This window comes from Mastigoproctus giganteus, chromosome 9 (genome assembly GCF_048544385.1).
Source record: "Mastigoproctus giganteus isolate SK-2022 chromosome 9, ASM4854438v1, whole genome shotgun sequence".
Classification (NCBI taxonomy): domain Eukaryota; kingdom Metazoa; phylum Arthropoda; class Arachnida; order Uropygi; family Thelyphonidae; genus Mastigoproctus; species Mastigoproctus giganteus.
The window spans coordinates 30,479,070-30,498,663 of record NC_143583.1 but is presented as its reverse complement, the minus strand read 5'-3'; the positions used below and the strand labels follow the sequence as shown (position 1 = coordinate 30,498,663).

The 19,594-nt window shown below is 37.0% G+C and overlaps 1 protein-coding gene across 5 annotated transcripts in view; it reads right to left on the bottom strand.

Annotated features, from left to right (window-relative positions):
- LOC150080131 (uncharacterized) overlaps positions 1-9,515 on the bottom strand; it is a 660,399-nt gene extending 650,884 nt beyond the window's left edge. For 4 of the 5 annotated variants that reach the window (XM_090382143.1, XM_090382148.1, XM_090382147.1 and 1 more), the window contains exon 1: positions 9,443-9,515. The gene's annotated coding sequence lies outside the window, so the exon portion shown is untranslated. The remainder of the gene's footprint in view (positions 1-9,442) is intronic. The other variant, XM_090382144.1, reaches the window with a different exon arrangement.
- Between the last annotated feature and the right edge of the window lie 10,079 nt (positions 9,516-19,594).

Below are 19,594 nucleotides of genomic sequence, written 5' to 3'. Positions count from 1 at the left end.
TAAGGGTTTGCTTACTTCCATTGCTGCCTCCTTTAATATAACTGGATAGATTCCATCCACCCCAGGTGCCTTTCTTGTGTTTATCTTCAACAATTTCTCCTCCACTTTACTCTCAGTTATTACAAGATTATCTAGCATACTACCAGAGTTTAACATACCTCTAATATTTCCCTCCCTGAATAACTCCTCATGTGTGAATGTAGATGCAAAATATTTTAGTTTGTTAGTTACCTGAGCGGGATCATCAACAGCAGAACCATCGATATCAAGTGGACAAATCTGATTCATCCCCTTCCTTCTGGAGTTTACATAAGTAAAGAACTCTTGGCTGTTTTTCTTTGTATCCTTTGCCAAAGATTTCTCGTAATCTACCTTTGTCTGCCTAACCTCCTTTGTGACTTGGTTACAGACCAGTTTATATCTATCATAGGATTTTGTGTTACCTGTTAATTTATATGTATCTCATGCATTTTTTTTTTTCTCTGCCAGATGTCTAAATAGTTCATCTGACATCCATTTAGGCCTAAATCTTGAACAATATTTCTTAGTTGGCATGTAAAGCCTAGTAGCTTCCAAGATTAATTCTTTTAATGCTTCCCATTTTGAATTTGCTGTTAGTATCATCTTCAGTTGGTCCCACCGTATAGAATTTAAATACTGCCTCAGACCACCATAGTCACCTTTACGAAAGCAAAAACCCTTCCTTTTACCCCTGATGGTAGTTACCTCTTTGAGTAAATCCCATTTCAGCACACTGTGATCACTGCCACCTAGTGGTTCCTTTATCTGCAGATTCTTAATGCATGAAGAATCACTACTGATAATCAGATAAAGAGTATTACTCCCTCTAGTTGCCTCCCGAACACGCTGCTGAAGAAAACAATCATCCAATAAATCCACAAAAGCCTTGAGTGTGTGAGTGACCAACCCATAAATTCCAGTCAAATTAAAATTTCCCATTATAAGACACACTGATTTACTGGCCCCATCTATTTCTCTGCACAATTGCTCATTGTAATAATCAGATTCATTAGGCCTATAACACACTCACCTACTCTCATTTTTCCTTTCACAGTGCTTATGTCACACCAAACAGACTAAACATTGCATTGCCCACCAACATCAACTGGTTGCACTTCCTTAGATTTTGTTTCTTAACTAACAGCATAACTACTCCTCCCTTCCTGTACATATTATACTCCCCAAATTCCAATTCTGGAATTTGGGGAGTATAATATGGAGGGAAAGTCAACTTCATTCATGGAGGCTTTCTACTCTCATTGGTATCAAATGGCTTGCTAAACTCTAAATACAAGGGACAAAAAGTCTAGGATAGAATTGTTATTTAAACAAATTAATAACAACTCCTGCTTACCCAATCTCTAAAAACTTCATGTATGAAGGTTTTAAAGATGGGACAAGCAAAATTCTACCTATTACCAATAGGGAGCTAATTCTGATTTTATAATAAGAGAAAGCAAGTTGGAAGAGAAATTGCCACTACAGCTAAAAATGAACAAAGTTCCTGGGGATGATGGACTCTCTCCAATTATATAAAAAAAGAAGCTGAAAATTAGGTAGTTAAATCTTTAACCATCATAATGAGACCATGTTTCATATTACTTAATCTGTAATTATTGCTTATTTTTTTATGAATACATTAAGGTTTCTGAAAATAAATTTTGTTTGTCCTGGAAAGAAATTTCTAGTACTGGCAAATAATGTTAGGAAGCTAGCTTATATAGCAGGGTTGGCCAAGAATTCGATCACGATCTACCAGTCGATTGCGGATTTAATTTCGGTCGATCACAACAAATTTTAAATATACAATCATCCCTCAATTTGTGCACCTCTTGTGCAATGAAATTTTTGAGATGGTAGATCACGGCACATTTTGAAGGAAAAAGGTAGATCACATCACAAATTAAGTTGGCCACTCCTGTTATATAGCATTAATCAAGAGGGGAAAAAAATAAAATTAAGTATGCACATCCCATCTAATACTTCCTTAAATTTATTCTAACAACCCACTTCACAACAGCTAATGGTAGTGGCTGAAAGCAAAGTTCACACATCTTTCTTGCAACCATCCTTTTTCAATTTGAATTCATGTCCCCTTATGTGTGTGTTGTCTGAGAAAGAGAATACCACTACCATTTAGTCTATTCAATCCATTTAAAGCCTTAAACACTTCTATCAGTTCTCCTTGAAAGTGCTTAGTTTTCAAGTGCTACAAGGATGCAAAAATTAATTTTGATATCGTATACTTGGATTTCAGGAAATTTATATTATATTTATATTGCTCCAGTTTATACCTGCTGTATAAACTGGAGCAATGTGGGATTAAGAGCAAGTTACTGCTATGGATAAAGGGATTGTTAAATGGAGGCAGACAGAGTGGTTATCAATGACGTTCCCAAAGGTTCGTTGCTGGGCCCATCGTTGTTTTCAATATTTATTAATGATATGATGAAGGTATATATCAGACTTAATATCTAAGTTTGCAGATGAAACAAAGGTTGTCAGGATGATTAATAACAGTATGCTACTGAAATAAGATTTAGAAAAATTAGGTTGATGGGCTGAGAAACGACAGTTAACGTTTAACATTGCCAAATTCAAGGTACTGCACATGAGTAACAGTAATCTCAGAGTAACTTATCAACTGTGTGGAACTACACTCAGGATAATAGAAAATGAAAAAGTCCCAGGGGTAATTGTGCAGTCAGATATGAAGTTCTCTGAGAAGTGCAGACGGGTTGCCAGAGCAAGTCATAGAGTTTTGTCAATGATATATAGGAATTTTGCTAGCAGAGACAAGGGGGTGATTATCCCTTGGTATAAGGCAATGGTCAGGCCATACCTTGAGTATTGGATATGGGTCTTGAGGCCTCATTTTAGGAAGGAATTTTAAGAGTTGCTAGAATGAGAACAAGATTGGTGAGAGGAACAAAGGGGTGCACTTACAGAGAAAGGCTTAAGTTCTGCAAGCTGCAGCAGCTGGAGACTAGGCACCTGTGAGGTGATCTGATTGAGGTGTTTATTTAAGCCTTCAATGGATTGAGTAAGCTGAATGTGAATGGCATTCTTCCTCTTGCTGAGGAAGAATGCCATGCATGTGACTACACAAACATGAGGGGGCATAGTTGCAAACTAGATGTGCAGAAGTTTGCCTTTAGCCAGTGATGGTTGATTGTTGGAACAGGCTTCCACCTGTTGTTGTGGAAGTTTGAATAAATTCAAAGAAAATTATACAAATTCTTGGGGGGTAAGGATGGGTGAAATGTGTTTTTTTTTTTTTTTTTTGGCTGATGCTTGTATACCTTGTTTTCTGCCTATATAAGCTTGCTTTCATGCATCATTTGCTACTACTAATTTATAGAACTTAAGTATTTTGGTAAGTGTATCCTTTTGTGTTCTTGACTAATCTAATTGCTCTTCTCTGCACTCATTCCAAGAAATCGATGTTTCTTAAAATGAGGCTTCCAGACTGCATGTAGTGCTCAAGATGTGACCTAACCATTGTATTATATAATGGGACTTTTTGACAAAGTTCCTTTGTATCATTCATATATCTCCATGATATGTTCTGGCAGCCTGTCTATATGGCTAGGAGAACTTTACGTATGACTATAAAATTACTGTTATTTCTCATTTGTTCTCCACCTACTTGGGTGTGGTGATACCACCGAATTGGTATGTTAATCAGGAATTACTACTGGCCATATTAAACCTCAACTGCCACTTCTCAGCCCATCTGCAAATGTATTAAAAAAAGACGTGAATTAGGGTTGAATTTGAAAGTGTCTGCAATACTGCCCAGACACAATAGGACGGAGTATATGATGAGAGCCTTGTCGATCAATTTGGCACTGGAAAGATTGTGCAAGGCTCAAGGGGTAGAATTTTTTTCAGCCTGGTCGGTACTTGTTAACAGGAGAGACTGCTTCTACAGGGATGGGATACACTTAAATAGAAACGGTGCAAGAATATTTGCTGATGCTATCGAGGAAGTGTTAAGTGGGTTGGAAAACTGCTAGCTTGGGGGAATACAAGGAATAATAGATTAACAGTAGCCACTGGCAGTGAAAGTGATTCTTGCACTGCTTCTATTGGAATGAGCAGCCTGGAAAACAAGATGCAGGATATTTCAGAGACTGCTGGGAGTTGTTGCAGTACAAGTAAACACATTGGTTGTGTTAGGGTAGCAAAGAATAGCAACAGGTGCATGTATACCTGCATGTACACCAATGCTAGGAGTTTGGTAAATAAATTTGATGAATTTGAGGTATTGCTCAAAACATCAAAGGCAGATATTGTTGGGATATCAGAGACATGGTGTCACACAGATATAAGGAATGCAGAACTGGAATTTGGAGAGTACAATGTGTACAGAAAGGATAGGAAGGGAGGAGGGGTTACACTATTAGTTAAGAAACACATAAAAACCAAGGAAGTGAAGCCAGTCGACATCGCTGGACAGTGCAGTGTTGAGTCAGTTTGGTGTGACATAAGCATTGGAAGATCAAAATTGAGAGTAGAAGTGTGCTATAGGCCTAATGACTCTGATGAGTATAATAAGAAACTGTACAGGGAAATAGTGGGCCAGTAAATCAGAGAGACTTATAATGGGGGATTTTAATTTCCCAGATATTGACTGGAATTTGTGGGTTGGTCACTCGCACACTAGGAAGGCTTTTGTGGATTTATTGGATGACTGTTTTCTACATCGGCATGTTCGGGAGGCAACTAGAGGGAGTAATACTGTTGATCTGATTATCAGTAGTGATTCTTCATGCATTAAGAATCTGCAGATAAAGGAAACACTAGGTGGCAGTGATCACAGTGTGCTGAAGTGGAATTTAATCAAAGAGGTAACTACAATCAGGGGTAAAGGGAAGTGTTTTTGCTTTCATAAAGGTGACTACGATGGTCTGAGACAGTATTTAAATTCTATACAGTGGGACCAACTGATGATGTTACCAACACCAAATTCAAAATGGGAAGTATTCAAAGAACTTATCTTGGAAGCTACTAGGCTTTACATACCAACTAAGAAATATTGTTCAAGGCCTAAATTGATTTCAGATGAACTAATGAGACATAAGGCAGAGAAGAAAAATGCATGGGATACATAAATTAACATGTGACACAGAAGCCTATGATAGATATAAGCTGTTCTGTAACCAAGTTACAAAGGAGGTTAGGCAGGCGAAGGCAGATTACGAGAAATCTTTGGCAAAGGATGCAAAGAGTTCTTTACTTATGTAAACTCTGGAAGGAAGGGGATGAATCAGATTGGTCCACTGGATATTGATGGTTGAACTGTTGATGATCCTGCTCAAGTAGCTAACAAACTAAATGAATATTTTGCATCGACATTCACACATGAGGAGTTATTCAGCGAGGGGAATGCCAGAGGTCTATTCAACTCTGGCAGTAAGCTAGATAATCTTGTAATAACTGAGAGTAAAGTGAAGAAGAAATTGTTGAAGATAAACACAAGAAAGGCACCTGGGGTGGATGGGATCTATCCAGTTATACTAAAGGAGGCAGCAAAGGAAGTAAGCAAACCCTTAGCCATAATTATGAGAGCTTCCTTGGACTCGGGGGAGGTACCCATAGACTGGAGATGTGCAAATGTGACCCCAATTCACAAAGTAGGATCAAAGGCTGACACATATAATTATAGACCTGTGAGTTTAACTTCTGTTCCAGGAAAATTAATGAAGGCCCTGGTTAAAGAAGCACTGCAGGATCATCTAGACAAGACTTCAGTTATAGCTCGGACACAGCATGATTTTGTAAAGGGAGAGTCTTGCCTGATCAATTTGACTGGATACTTTGATGCAGTCACAAAAGAACTGGATGCAGGGAATAACTTTGATATTATATATTTGGATTTTACAAAGGCTTTTGATACTGTTGCACATGGCAGACTGCTGCACAAATTGGACCAGTTTTGGCATTGGAGGCAAATTGCTGCTATGGATAAAGGGATGGTTGAGTGGGAGAAGATAGAGAGTGGTAATCAATGGACACTGGTCATCGTGGACTAATTTTATTAGTGGAGTCCCTCAGGGTTCAGTGTTGGGTCCATTACTGTTTTCTGTATTTATAAATGATATTGATGATGGTATATCAAGCTTAATGTCCAAGTTTGCAGACGATACAAAGGTTGGCAGGGTTGTTAAGGACACTACTGAAGCTATGCTGCTGCAACAGGATCTGGAAAGGTTGAGCAGATGGGCAGAGGTGGCAAATGAAGTTTAACATTGACAAATGTAAAGTACTACATATGGGAAACAGTAACCCCAGTGCAACATATCAACTCTGTGGTACTACACTGACAGTGGTAGAGAATGAAAAGGACTTGGGGGTTATTGTGCAGGCAGATATGAAGTTCTCTGAGAGTGCAGATGGGCCGCAAGAGTAGCTCATGGTGCCTTGTCAATGATATACAGGAATTTTTCTAGCAGGGATAAGGAAGTGATTATTCCCTTGTATAAGGCAATGGTCAGGCCACACCTTGAGTACTGTATACAGGTCTGGAGGCCTCATTTCAAGAAGGATGTAGAGCTGCTGGAAGGAGTACAGAGAAGGGCAACAAGATTAGTGAATGGAACAAAGGGTTGCTCTTACGAAGAAAGGCTTAAGTTTTGCAAATTACAGTGTCTGGAGACTAGGCACTGGTGAGGTGTATAAAGCCCTGAATGGTTTGAGCATGCTCAATGCCGATGGGATTCTTCCTCTTGCTCAGAATCACCTGAGAGGGCATAAATTCAGATTGAGGAAAGACAGATGTGTGGAAATTTGTCTTTAGCCAGAGGGTAGTTTGTTGGTGGAACAGACTTCCATCCTTGTTGTGGAAGTTGATAGCCTAAATAAATTTAAGGCCCAGCTGGACAGGTATTTCAAACAAACTGAGGGGTGAAATGGAAGGGTTTTTTTTTTTTTTTTTTGGCTGTGCTGAAAGTCCCAGTGCTGAAAAATGAGAAACTCCACTAAGATTATTTCAAGAAAATGTAACCATCCTATGTCTCAAAAGCATCCCTTCTTCCATTGTTCAATTTATATAGCAGTCTTTCACGTGGGCCTGCATCAAAATATACAAAATGTAAAAATGATTTGTATCCAGTTCCATTGTTACTGCATCATAGTAGCTAAGCAGATTGGCCAGAAAGGATCCCCAAATAAATAAACCCATGCTGTAATATCCTTATAATTCCATTCCTGTTAAAATGAGCCTGAAATACTTCTTTAACCACTAATGGCATTAATTTCCATGGAACAGAAGTCAAGCTGTCACATCATCCTTTCTGAATAAAAGACATCTGCACACCTCCAATCTATTGGAACCACCACTGAATCCAAGGATGGTCTCACAATTCCAAGTATTTGTTTACCTCTTTTCCTGCTTTTTTTTAAATATAACTAAATAGTTCCCATCATCCCCAGGTGCCTTATTTACTTTTAGCTTCAGCAATTTCTCTTTCACTTTCTTCTCAGCTATAACAAATTCATTTAGCTCCCTGTTATTACAGTGTACTTCTAGTGGTCCATCCCTAAAAACTTCTGTGAATATGGATACAAAATATTTATTTAGTTTGTCAGCAATATGAACATGATCAACAACAGTTAGGCCATTCACATGTAGTGAACCAATGTTAGCTATATGGTGCAGCATATAGCTAATAATAATATTCAACGCCCTCTACTAATTCATTAATATCCCACACATTTTTCTTCTGTGCTGTTAGTTAATCAAATCAGCTTATATCCATTTAGGTCTAAAGCTTGAACTATAGCTTAGCTGGTATATAAAGCTCAGTAGCTTCTGTAATTCCTTCCCTGAATGCCTCCACCATTTATAATTTCGAATTGATAATAAAATGGGAATATTTATCTTATCTACATGTGCTTTCCTGGTAATAATGAATGAAGCCTCTTTGATAAATATGTTTAATAAGATCGCAAAAACTATTTTATAATCATTAATGTACACGGGGCTACAGTTAACTTATGTAACGTTATTTTTTGATAACTTAAATTCTAATTTTCTCGACAAAAATGTTTTAGTTATTAAAAATTCCGTTACGTTCAGCCTGCTTATTATTTCAGTAATACAGAATCAAGTTCTACGAGCAAGAAAAATCAATGGCATCACCACGGGTCGAACTAAACAGTCGTGAAATTTGTAACGAAGCAGGCTGCTGACAGCAACACATCGTAGTATTTAAATAATTTTTAAATAGCTTTGCTGTAATTTTTTTTTTTTTTACTGTTTGTTCGTTCGTCACATTATACCGTACTAGCAAAAAAAAAAAAAATGTATAAAAACGTAAATAATTATCTCTTTAAAACACAGCGTAATATATCGACAGCACCTTATGCAAATCCAGAGTAGTATCAATATTTATTATATTATGCATTAATAATATAAACAAACACAATGTTTCCTGAATTTCAACTTTCCGTTTGCGGTGACATAACATTAAACGTATTGAATCTGTTCTACCGTATATACAAGTAAACACAATATCGAACACTAATTAACTTACAATCATGTGTTTGGTGTGGAGTAGAAAATCGCAATAACAGCTTAAACGGAATGAATTATTCACATAACCATGATAATGAGTTAAATATAAAAACCCACTTGCCATATGAACCGTCACCATGTACAAAACAATTCTTTAAGCCAATTTGCAGTTTGACGTTTAATTAAATGGCTACCATGTGTTTGTAAAAGGTTCAAAGGATATGGTTTACGTGAATATATAAATACAATAATAATTTTTATATATTCGGTCTAAAATTATTTCAATTTCACTTTTATTAAAAGCACTTGTATTATGTGGTTCCTTTTCGAACATTTCGTTTACAAAAAATATAGCTGTCTCAAATCTTTTTTTTTATCTTGTTCTTTACCAAATGAACCACGGAAAAGATTATATCAAATGTTCTTATGCTAATGCTTTACGAACAATATATATCCAGCATCAATATAACGTAATGGTTATATACTAATATAATCATTATGTTAGTTAGCGAAGTGATATTTCAATCCTGGCATTGCTGGTAACAAAGACGCCATGAAAGAAACAGTATAATGGCGTCTTGTTCTTTACTCAGTTAATTTTGTTATTCATTACTCTACAAAGCATCTTCAAACCGATCATTATCTCTTCCCACAGTACCAAGACGAATGTCCAGAGCTAGAACACCAACGCTGCATCCCCCTCACCGAAGTGGGGTTAGTGGGGCAAGAGGACCGGCAGTCAGGGTGAGAAAGATGAAGGACTGTACCAAAAGGACAAAAGGAAATGAGGGAGGGAGACTAACAAAAGTGGGCTCGCTTTCATGGCATGTTTTGTAAAAAATAATAATGCACCGACGACTTTAGCTAATGATTAAGAAGCAGGTTGATGTGAAAACTTACCTAAAATGGTCGTAAATGCACCTCTTAAGTTATCCTAGTTAAAATTTTCAGAAAATCACCGTGACAGATAAATCTAACCCACCTAACAAATACACCTTCATTAGCCACAAACTCTCGTAGTGTACGAGATAGTATGAGAACGTATGACAAGAGATGGCGCTTTATTTATCAGTGTACTTTCAAGTTTAATAAGAACAGTTTATAGAGAGTTTTAAATGTATAGGTTGAGTGTTAGGTATTGGAAGTCTTATGCTTTGCATAATTAATTATGCAGTAGTTGTAAAAAGAAAAGTAAACTTTATGGAAAGATAATCAAGTTGTATACTCGTTTTTTTTTCTTTAAATAGTTTGTGTATGTACTTAAGATTTTCTCAATGTTCCTTTGTTTACCGGTTTACACACATTTTTTCCATTTTCAAAATGGATTACTACTCTTCGTAATCATGCTGCACGTACAGGTGCGGAAAATTAAATAATTTAGCCAGTCCACTAAAATGGTAGATCTATAAAATTGGTACGGTTTTTTTTCGCAAAACCGACATGAATGGCACTTGTGACGATCACTTCTTCTTGGAGTTATTGTATCATTTCCATATGAAACGTGTTCAAAGGATGTAAGTTATTATTTTTACTCCTCTCGTAATAGTTTTGTCATGAGATTATATCGTTATAGTACGCGAACACTTGCGAAATATGCTACTGTGTGGAAATAGATGTAACGTAGAATCTCGGGATTCCGTGGAACTTTACGTGTCCCTTAACATGTAATTACTGTGCAGAATTAGGCTTAAACCGAGAATGAGTTGCCCTCAATGAATTTGTGTCGTGATACAGGGTAAATTTTGAATCATTGGCTCTTCTGCATATTTGAAGATATCTCTAAAATAATTGACTGCGTGTAATACTTAATAATAATTAAATTTTTATAGTTAAAAGTGTAAAATAAAGACATGCCATTAAAAAAAAAAAAAGTAGATTATGAACTGAACACGTAATCTTAAAAATTATCTTAGTTATTTTATTCCGTGCTGTCTTAGTTTTTGCTTTTCGGAAATTGTCCCTTTTATACAGCCAGGATTTTCATATCAGTTTTTGTTGGGCTTAGATTCCAGGACTGCGCATTAGTTTGAAAACCCAAAGATACGGGAAGTATTTCTGCACTGAATGTTTCCCAGCTAGAATACTGTATATAATCATGTGCGACATGAGTGATCAGTGTAGTGCTACTTTCTGATGTTGCTTTTCCATGAAATATTGGAACTAGGGTTGCAAGACATACCCCGATTTGGGGTATAATACTCCCTTTTTGGAATTATATTTCCAAGATATCCCCCCCCCCTTTTTTTATGAAAACCCCAAACACGAAAGGTATCAAAACCTATAGTACTTAGTACAGTGCATGGGTTGAAGGAGAAGTATGGGGGGAGGGGGTTGCCGGAAACTTTGCTCTAGAGACTAAACATGGGTTTCACCACTTCAAGCCTCCAATAAGCAAAGTGGTGGTATTTCACTGGTTGATGAAAGTCATCTACCACCTATATTTGGAAAAAATCAAGAAATCGTAAAACACCCTGTTCAGATGAGATGATTATTTAGGAAGAAAGAATTAACTGATGATAAAGTTGTTGAAATGCACAATATTCATTAAATGAATTTAATAACCAGAAGAACAGTATTAAGAATCTTCAAGTAAAGGAACCTTCAGGTTCCAGTGATTGCAACATATTCATGTTGGATTTATTCAAAAAAATAGCTACTGGGAAGGGTAAAGAGAAGGATTTTTGTTTTGGCAATGGTTGTTGTAATGAGCTAAGGCTTTTTTTTTTTTTAAGTATTTTTTCAGTGCAGAAAAAATAGCTTAAAAGCAGCTGCAAAGGAGGTACTGAGAGCATCCTTGGATTCAGAAGTATTTGTGGATTGGAAATGTGCAGTGTATCCCCTATTCACAAGAATAGTTCAAAGTGTGAAGATGTAAGTTTAATCTCTATTCCACCGAAAATACTAGAACTGTTAGTTAAAGAAGTAATGCAAGATCTGGATAGGAGCCATATAATAGTCACAGCATAGATTTGTTAAAGAAAGATCCTGCCTCACTAACCTGATTGGCTGCTATGAAGTTTTTACAAAAGAATTAAAGGCAGAAAATAATTTTAACATCATATACTAGGTGGTAGATGGCTCTCATCAACTGATGCAATGCCACCACTTTGCTGATTGGAGGCTTGAAGTGGTGGTACTCGTGTTTAGTCTCCAGAACTAAGTTCCGATCAACCCTTCCTCATTTCTTCCATCATGCAGTATGACTTTTGAGGTTATGATTGACATCATGGCGAAATCCAGTCTTCCTTACATTCAGGGTACAGTTCTAAAATGGTGTTCGCAGGCCGGCTGCTAGTCAGTACGCCAGACCGAACCTATTTGTAAGCCTTTAGGAGGCTTACGGATGAGCTGGTGTATAATCTTGCTACCTCTACTCTGCCAAATAGTGACCGGAGAGGAGTCAGAGTAGTGTGTATGCGGAGAGCATTGTGGAGGCTACATTATATCAAGGATCTGGGTATATTCTTACCATGTGTACGCCATGTCCAAAAATTTCATTACTTGATACAGCGTGTGTGTGTGTGTCTTCCCCCCCCCCCGGCAACTTTTTCTTGCTATTGAATAAACCATGAATTGTTAAACTAATAGAGTAAGCTTATCTGCGAAAAGATCTAAACCTCACAAACACTTCCTAGTTCATTTCACAAATATATGTGGTCTCAATTCTAATCTCAATGATGTCCACATGGTTACATGACCTCTATAACCCAGTTTAATGTCTTGGGTGTTCCTGTTCAATTTGAGTTTCCATGATATAGCACCTTAACTTACACGGGTTTCTGTAGTTAGGGTGTCTCAAGAGTAGATGGTCGACAGTGCAGCATTCACCGGCCAAGCCAAAGTGTGTTAGTTGTCTGACGGCACCAGGGGTTTTCCCCCATCTGTGCATTGTGTACTCTGTGAAGGCCAGAGATTTAAAGTGTGTGGGATTGGACAGATGTGTAGTGTTGTGTACCGTTGTTCTTCTGACCATTTAGCCTTTGGGACTCGCCGTTACCGCACTTGGTCCCGGGGAGGCAGGTCAGGTACCCAGTAGATTTTTTGTACTCTGGCAGGCCCTGCCACCTAGTTTCCAAAGATTTCAGTGGCAAGGGCTTATGTGTAAAAAAAAAGAAATAATAATAAAAAAGGGGTTTAACACTAGAATATAAAAGGCCAAGAGAGGTTTATGTAAGTATGGTTTAAATTTGGACGTTATTAATTGATAAGTTGTGTGGGGTGTATACTGTGAGTTAGACTGAGTAGGAGGGGAAAAGACAGGTATGGGGATGATAGAGAAGGTGACCCCAGAAATTCAGTGAGGCAGGCCCATGCCTCACCAGGCAGAAGAAAGGGGAGACAGGAACCAATCTCCTCCCCCCAGCCAGGGAAGAGAGTAAAAGAAAACCAGGCTAGAGTGCTTGGTTTGATTGCCAATGTGGCTTGTAGCAGAAAAGCTGCTGGTGTCTCTAGTGTCTGGGTTTGGAGTCTTGAGTGGGATCAGGTACTGATAGATCTTGCCTGCAGGTTCAGTTGCAGGTGCCCATGCCATGTTGAATGTAGGCTAGCTTTCTTTGTGCAAATCAATAGATGTAAACAATGGAATTTAGCAGGGCACGAACAGGGGTGTTTCCCATACCACGATTCAACAAACCCTTTTCCATATAGGCTCCTGGTTAAAGTAACCATGCTTACCTCCCATTGATGACTGGAAAAAGTTTTTTTTTTTTTTCTAATGATTCACATTTCTGTTATACTGTGACAGATGGAGGGTATGGCAAAAAACAGAGAGTAGTCACTCTGATGTTCTGGTTCAGCTGAAAAAGGCACTCTGTGGCAGGCTATTGTATGGAGGATGTTTCCCCTAGGAATCTGAGCCCTCATGCCCTTAGATCACTTTCTGAATGCTGAAAACTACCTGTCCATTGAGTCTGATCAGGTACACCCCTTCATGGTCACTGTCTTCCTGGATGGTGAGGTGTGTTCCAGCAGGATAATGTGGCCATGTTTCCAGTATTGTTCAAGAGTGGTTTGCTGAATGTGAAATACTTCCAGGTTCTACATTAACAACTACATTAACAACTTTATGAACCCCATAGAATATCTTTGTCATTATGTGGATTGACAGATCCAGCATTTGGATTCTTCACTATGGGATGCAATCCTCATGATATGGTATGAAATTCCTCCTGATCAGAGGCTTTACAGAGACAATGCCTCACCTTGTGGCGGTGGTACTGGCAATAAGAAGCAGACATACCCACTATTAGGGTAGATCATCATAATGTTTTAACCAGACAGTGTATATTAAGCAAAACTGGATACATAAGAATAATAATGACATAAACAATCAGTTAAAATTTTTTAAACAGTCATGAGCCTTAGGTTGACTAAGGATTATAATGTTGTAAATATAAAAGAGAAATATTAAATTTTCTGAGGATTCTGTTTTTTATTTTATGTTATTTTAATTGCAATTGTTAGTTTTAATTCTTATCTTTCAGTTATTGATGTCAAAAAAAAAAAAAAAATTAAGGAATGCTCTAGAGAGTATTCATTTGTCTTACCATATTTATTTTATGGTGCAGCTGCCTAAATAAAAGTAAGTAGAAAAGTTAAATTATTATTAACAGAAATTTCATAATGATTGCTTTCAAAAAAATATTGTTTAAATGGTTAGCATTAAATTTTATAACATTTTAATAAGTTTTTGTTTTGTTTTTTAAATAAAAAAGATTTCTATTAAGGGATACACAAATCGCTTTACTGTAATCAACAAATCACTTTACCTCAATTCTTTTTCTTTGTTTTGTGCCACTCCTTTCTAAAATTCAATAAGAAATATTTTGTCGAACATCATTTTAACAAATTGCTTGTAAACATTTAGTATATTTTCTACAGTAGCATTAGTTGAGGCATACGATGCAAGAAAGCGAGCTTGTCCAGCATCAGCCGAAAAAACCCTCCCGTTTCACCCCTCCATTCATTCCAAATCTGTCCAGCTCAGCCTTAAATTTATTTAGACTATTAACTTCCACAATAAAAGATGGAAGTCTTCCACCAATAATGTAAAACAGTTTCAGAGGGAAAAAGCTTATTGGAAGAGTACTGATATATGTACAGTACATACACACATTCTGTACAGTATACTGCATTGCCTGGCCCTATATTAAGATCGTGAGTGGGCCATTCCGCCTGCATTTAGTGGTAGGCATATGCACTTAACTAGTCATAACCTGCCGTATAGCACCCAGTGAAGTTGCTATAATGTAACAACAATCACTAGAAATTGGTACTTAATTAGTCTCAACCTGCCACACAGTACCCGGAAAAACTGCTACAATGTAATAACTTTTGCTACAAGGGTCAATGAATAGTTGTGGTATTATTTACATTGTTTTAAACTACAATGGTGCATAAATGTTAATGGAAACTAGCAATTTCTTTTACTTCAACATTCAAAAACAAATAATTTTATTGAGCTGAGGTAATTGTTAATTTTGTATTTATCTCATTATTATTTACTATGTAATTTACAATAGAATTTTTAAAATTGTGAAGTTCACAGGGTGCCTTTTACCTTAAAATTGAATCTACCTTCATTATTAATAATTTATATTGCTATATTTTCTAATAAATACTGAATTCCATTAATATAAATTTTGATCATTACAAAACCCTTTTATTTAACTTTAAAAGACTTCAAAACTCCGCTAAAAGCAAAAGAGAAACACAAAATCTTAAAGTTGTTTGGTTTGGTAGGGAAAAAAATGTTTTAAATGTGGTAGCCAAAATATAGTAGATCAACCCCAGGCCCAAGAGAATGCTGGTAAAACTTGATGCAAACCTTGGTGGGATTTACTTAAAGATGTAACTACCATCAGGGGTAAAGGGAAGGGTTTTTGCTTTTGTAAAGGTGACTAGCATTAGTAGAGGCATATGATGCAAGAAAGCAAGCTTATGCAGCATCAGCCAAAAAAAAACCCCTTCCACTTCACACCTCCGTTCGTTCGAAATACCTGTCCAGCTGAGCCTTAAATTTATTTAGCCTATCAACTTCCACAACAAGGGGTGGAAGTCTGTTCCACCAACCAACTACCTGCTGGCTAAAGGCAAATTTCCGTACATCTGTCTTTCCTCAATCTGAAGTAACCCCAGAAAAATGTACCAACTATGTGGTTCTACACTCAGGGGAGTAGAGAATGAAAAAGACCTGGGAGTAATTGTGCATTCAGATATGAAGTTTTTTGAGCAGTGCAGACAGGCTGGAAGGGTAATTCATGGTGTCTTTTCAATGATATACAGAAATTTTGCTAGCAGTGATAAGGAGGTGATTGTCCCCTTGTATAAAGCAATGTCAGCCACACCTTGAGTTCTGCATACAGGTCTGGAGGTATCATTTTAGGTAGTATGTAGATCTGCTGAAATGAGTACAGAGAAGGGCAATGTGATTGGTGAGTGGAACAAAGGGTTGCTCTTACCAAGAAAGTTCTGCAAATTGCAGCATCTGAAGACTAGGTTCCTGCTAGGTGATCTAATTGAGGTGTACAAGGCCTTGAATGGTTTGAGCAAGCGCAATGCTGATGGGATTCTTGCTCAGTTCTAATGAATTTATGTCCACTCACCTGAGGGGACATAAATTCAAATTGAGAAAAGACAATTGTAGAATAGATGTGTAGAAATTCAAACCCATTTCGTTTGTCATCACTCATCTGAGTACTTGTCCACGCCTAATTTCAGATAGAACAATTGAAATAATTATTGAAAAGGGTCCAGTTCTAATTGAAAATTAATTTTCCAAGGGCTCATACAAAAAAAATGTTTTCGGTTAATTATTATAAATGCTAATTTATTCTCTTAAATTAAATTTTGTTTTTCTTGCAAACTACTTAGTAAAACAAATCAAGTTAACCATTCTAAAATTTCTGCAATTGGAATATTTTGTTTTGTATTAGTAAGCTAAAAATCATTTGGAAAATTACATAAAATACTCAGATCTACAAAAGAGGTTAGTTGAAACCTGCACAATTGATAAAAATCAAAATGCCTTGAAGTTATAAAAATAAACATTGGTATGGAGTAATAGATCAATGTGAGTTGTTCAGTTTTCAGCTATGCAGTGCTTAGATTTTTTTTTTTTTTTTTTAAGGTTGTTGGATTGCCTCTAATTTGTTAATGTTATTACAGATCATCATATTAAAAATATTCATAAATCAAAGACCAGTAATTGTAGCATACCTCATCGCGTGGCAGAATTGAACACCCCAACCATTTCATCATGTTTGTTGTTCATATCAGCTTCTGTCTTGGTTGCTTCATAGTACGGTTTCTAAATTCCTGACATTTTTTAATCTCTGGGAACTGAGAATGAGAAATTGCAGTTCCTGAGACTTCCCACAAATTTTATTTTATTGATTAAATATTTGCTATCTCTTTGATAAGAATTTTTGACCTTATTCTACTCATTAAACTCTATAATAATGAACTGTATATTGTGGTTTGCGGAGATTGCAGCTTTCACTCTCCCTCTTACGGCAGCGGGAGGATCAGAGGGTGCTAAGAATCTCTGGGTATGACCAGGCTGCCATGCACAGAAACTGAACTTGGCCCGTTATAATGTAAGATCACTCATCGGTGAAGACAGGATATTAGATCTGGAAAAGGAATTAGAAAATGTGAATTGGAATATCATCGGTTTGGCTGAAACAAGAAGAAGTGAATCACTTATAAGTTTATCAAGTTGTTGTTTGGTTGGTTGGTTTTTAGGAGCATTAGCAACTAAGGCCATATTGCTCCGGGATATGCGGTGGTCATTCCTTGACCTTTCCGCATCCTCTGTATTTGGTGGTGACAGTCTTGAACCTATATGCTGCGCAGTTTATCAAGTGGAAATCTGCTGTACACCAATAGAAACAGTGAAAGGAGTGAAGGTGGAGTCGGGTTTCTGGTCCATAAAGATTTTAAAAACAACATTTTGGAATTCAAAAGTACATCACCAAGGGTGTCAAGACTGAGATACAAGCTAAAGGTTGTAATGATTTATGCACCAACATCGAGCCATGATGATGAAGAGGTTGAAGAAATATACACCGAAATTGAGAGTCTTCTAAATGAGCAGAAAACCCACTACACTATTATTATGGGAGACTTCAATGCTAAGGTTGGAAAAAAACAAAACAGTGCAGAAAGGGGAACTATAGGAAATTTTGGAATTGGTGAAAGACTTGTGGAATTTGCAGAATCTCAAGGACCATCAGTAATGAACACTTTTTTCAAGAAAAGGGTGAACAGAAAGTGGACATGGAAGAGTCCAAATGGATTAACTACTAATGAAATCGACTTCATCCTCACTAACAAAAGATATATCATGAATGATGTTACCGTCCTGAATAAGGTAAATGTTAGAAGTGATCACAGAATGGTAAGATGTACACTTGATATAGATGTAGGAAAGGAAAAAACTGACTCGAGTAAATTATACAAAGGTCTTTGAGATAACAGAAGAGGAAAAAAAGCAGTATGTACTGGAACTTAAGAACAAGTTTCAGCTTCTGCAGACTGCTCAGGACCAAGATATCGACGAGGAATATTACAACTTTCTGAAAGCGATAAAGCCCAAGAAACCTATAGGGAAAAAAGAAATCCAAAGAAGAAAAAATTAGTCAAGAAACACTTGTCATGATGAACCGAATACGACAAATGAAAAGCAAGAAAAACACTGACAGGGAGAAAATTGAGTATACTGAGTAATGTAAAGAAAGAGACTAAGATAGAGGACATAAGAAGATTTAACAAGAAAAGTATAACAAGCATTAAGGGAAAACAAAGGATTTAAATCAGCAGCCATGAGCAGTAATACAGAAAGACAAATGATACTGAAACTGAAGAATAGCGATGGTGTACTTATAAACAGCAGAGAAGGCATAATTCAAATAGCAGAAGACTACTATAGAGAATTATACAAGGAGCAGGGGAATGATGCCAGCAGTGGGGAAGATGGATTGCAAAGTAGCAACACATACAACATACCCGATATTCTTCCTGATGAGGTATATTCTTCCATGCATTGAGAAAATGAAGAATCAGAAAGCCCTGGGAGAAGATGAAGTTACTGTAGAGTTGTTAAAATTGGGAGGAAGAGACATAACACAAACTGGCAAGGCTCGTCACAAAGTGCATTAGAAAAGATGTGATGCCTAAGCAGTAGAATAATGCAATCATAGTTTTGCTGCATAAGAAAGGAGATAAATTGGAAATTATAGACCAATTAGCCTAAAAATTGAATAGCAAATGCTTAGAAAACAGTGCTCACCTTGTATAAATCTGCAATAGATTTTTTTGGTAGATGGTGGTTAAATTTAGATTGGAAGAAGCATTAGAAAGAACTAAGATGGGGAATAGGGTGAAAATATTTTAAAATGAGCGCAAGGAAGTAGAAATGCAGATCTCCAATCCTTGGTTGTCATAAAGAGGTTAAAAGACGTAAATGAAAAAAAGAGAGAAGACCGGTGGTGCCAATAGTTGTTACGAGGGACTTTTGTGAGTAAACCGTCATCGGTTGGCAAATGGAAGAGAAGTGAGTGCGTGTTGTATTTAAAGTTTATCTAAACTCCCATGACGCTCTTTTTGACACGTGGGAACTTTAGCCGAGAGGGGTTCCAAGCCGGTGAAAGGTTGAAGGGAAGTTGAGTGTTAATAATGTTGAGATTGGAATGTTGTTGGTACCATTCGATGGTGAGGGCTTCATATTGAAGAATTCTGTAGCTCGATCTAAGTTTAATAATAGTGATGGCAGAGTCAACAAGGGGGGGTGTGGTTGTGGGTTTGAGCATGGGTTGTTAACTCAGTGCAGGATTGACTTGTCTTGAAACTGTTGAAGTGGTAGTATGCGCGGGTATTGGAAGTTGTGGAGGAACCGAATTTGGTGGTAACAGGTGTGGCAGTTTGGTTGGCATTTTATGAGATATATTATGTTATTGAGATCATTGATGGGATATTTGTGTGTATCTTTATAAGAATTAAATAGGGAACCTTCTCTATTGTAAGTAGAGAAGGTGAGGGGGATGTCGGTAT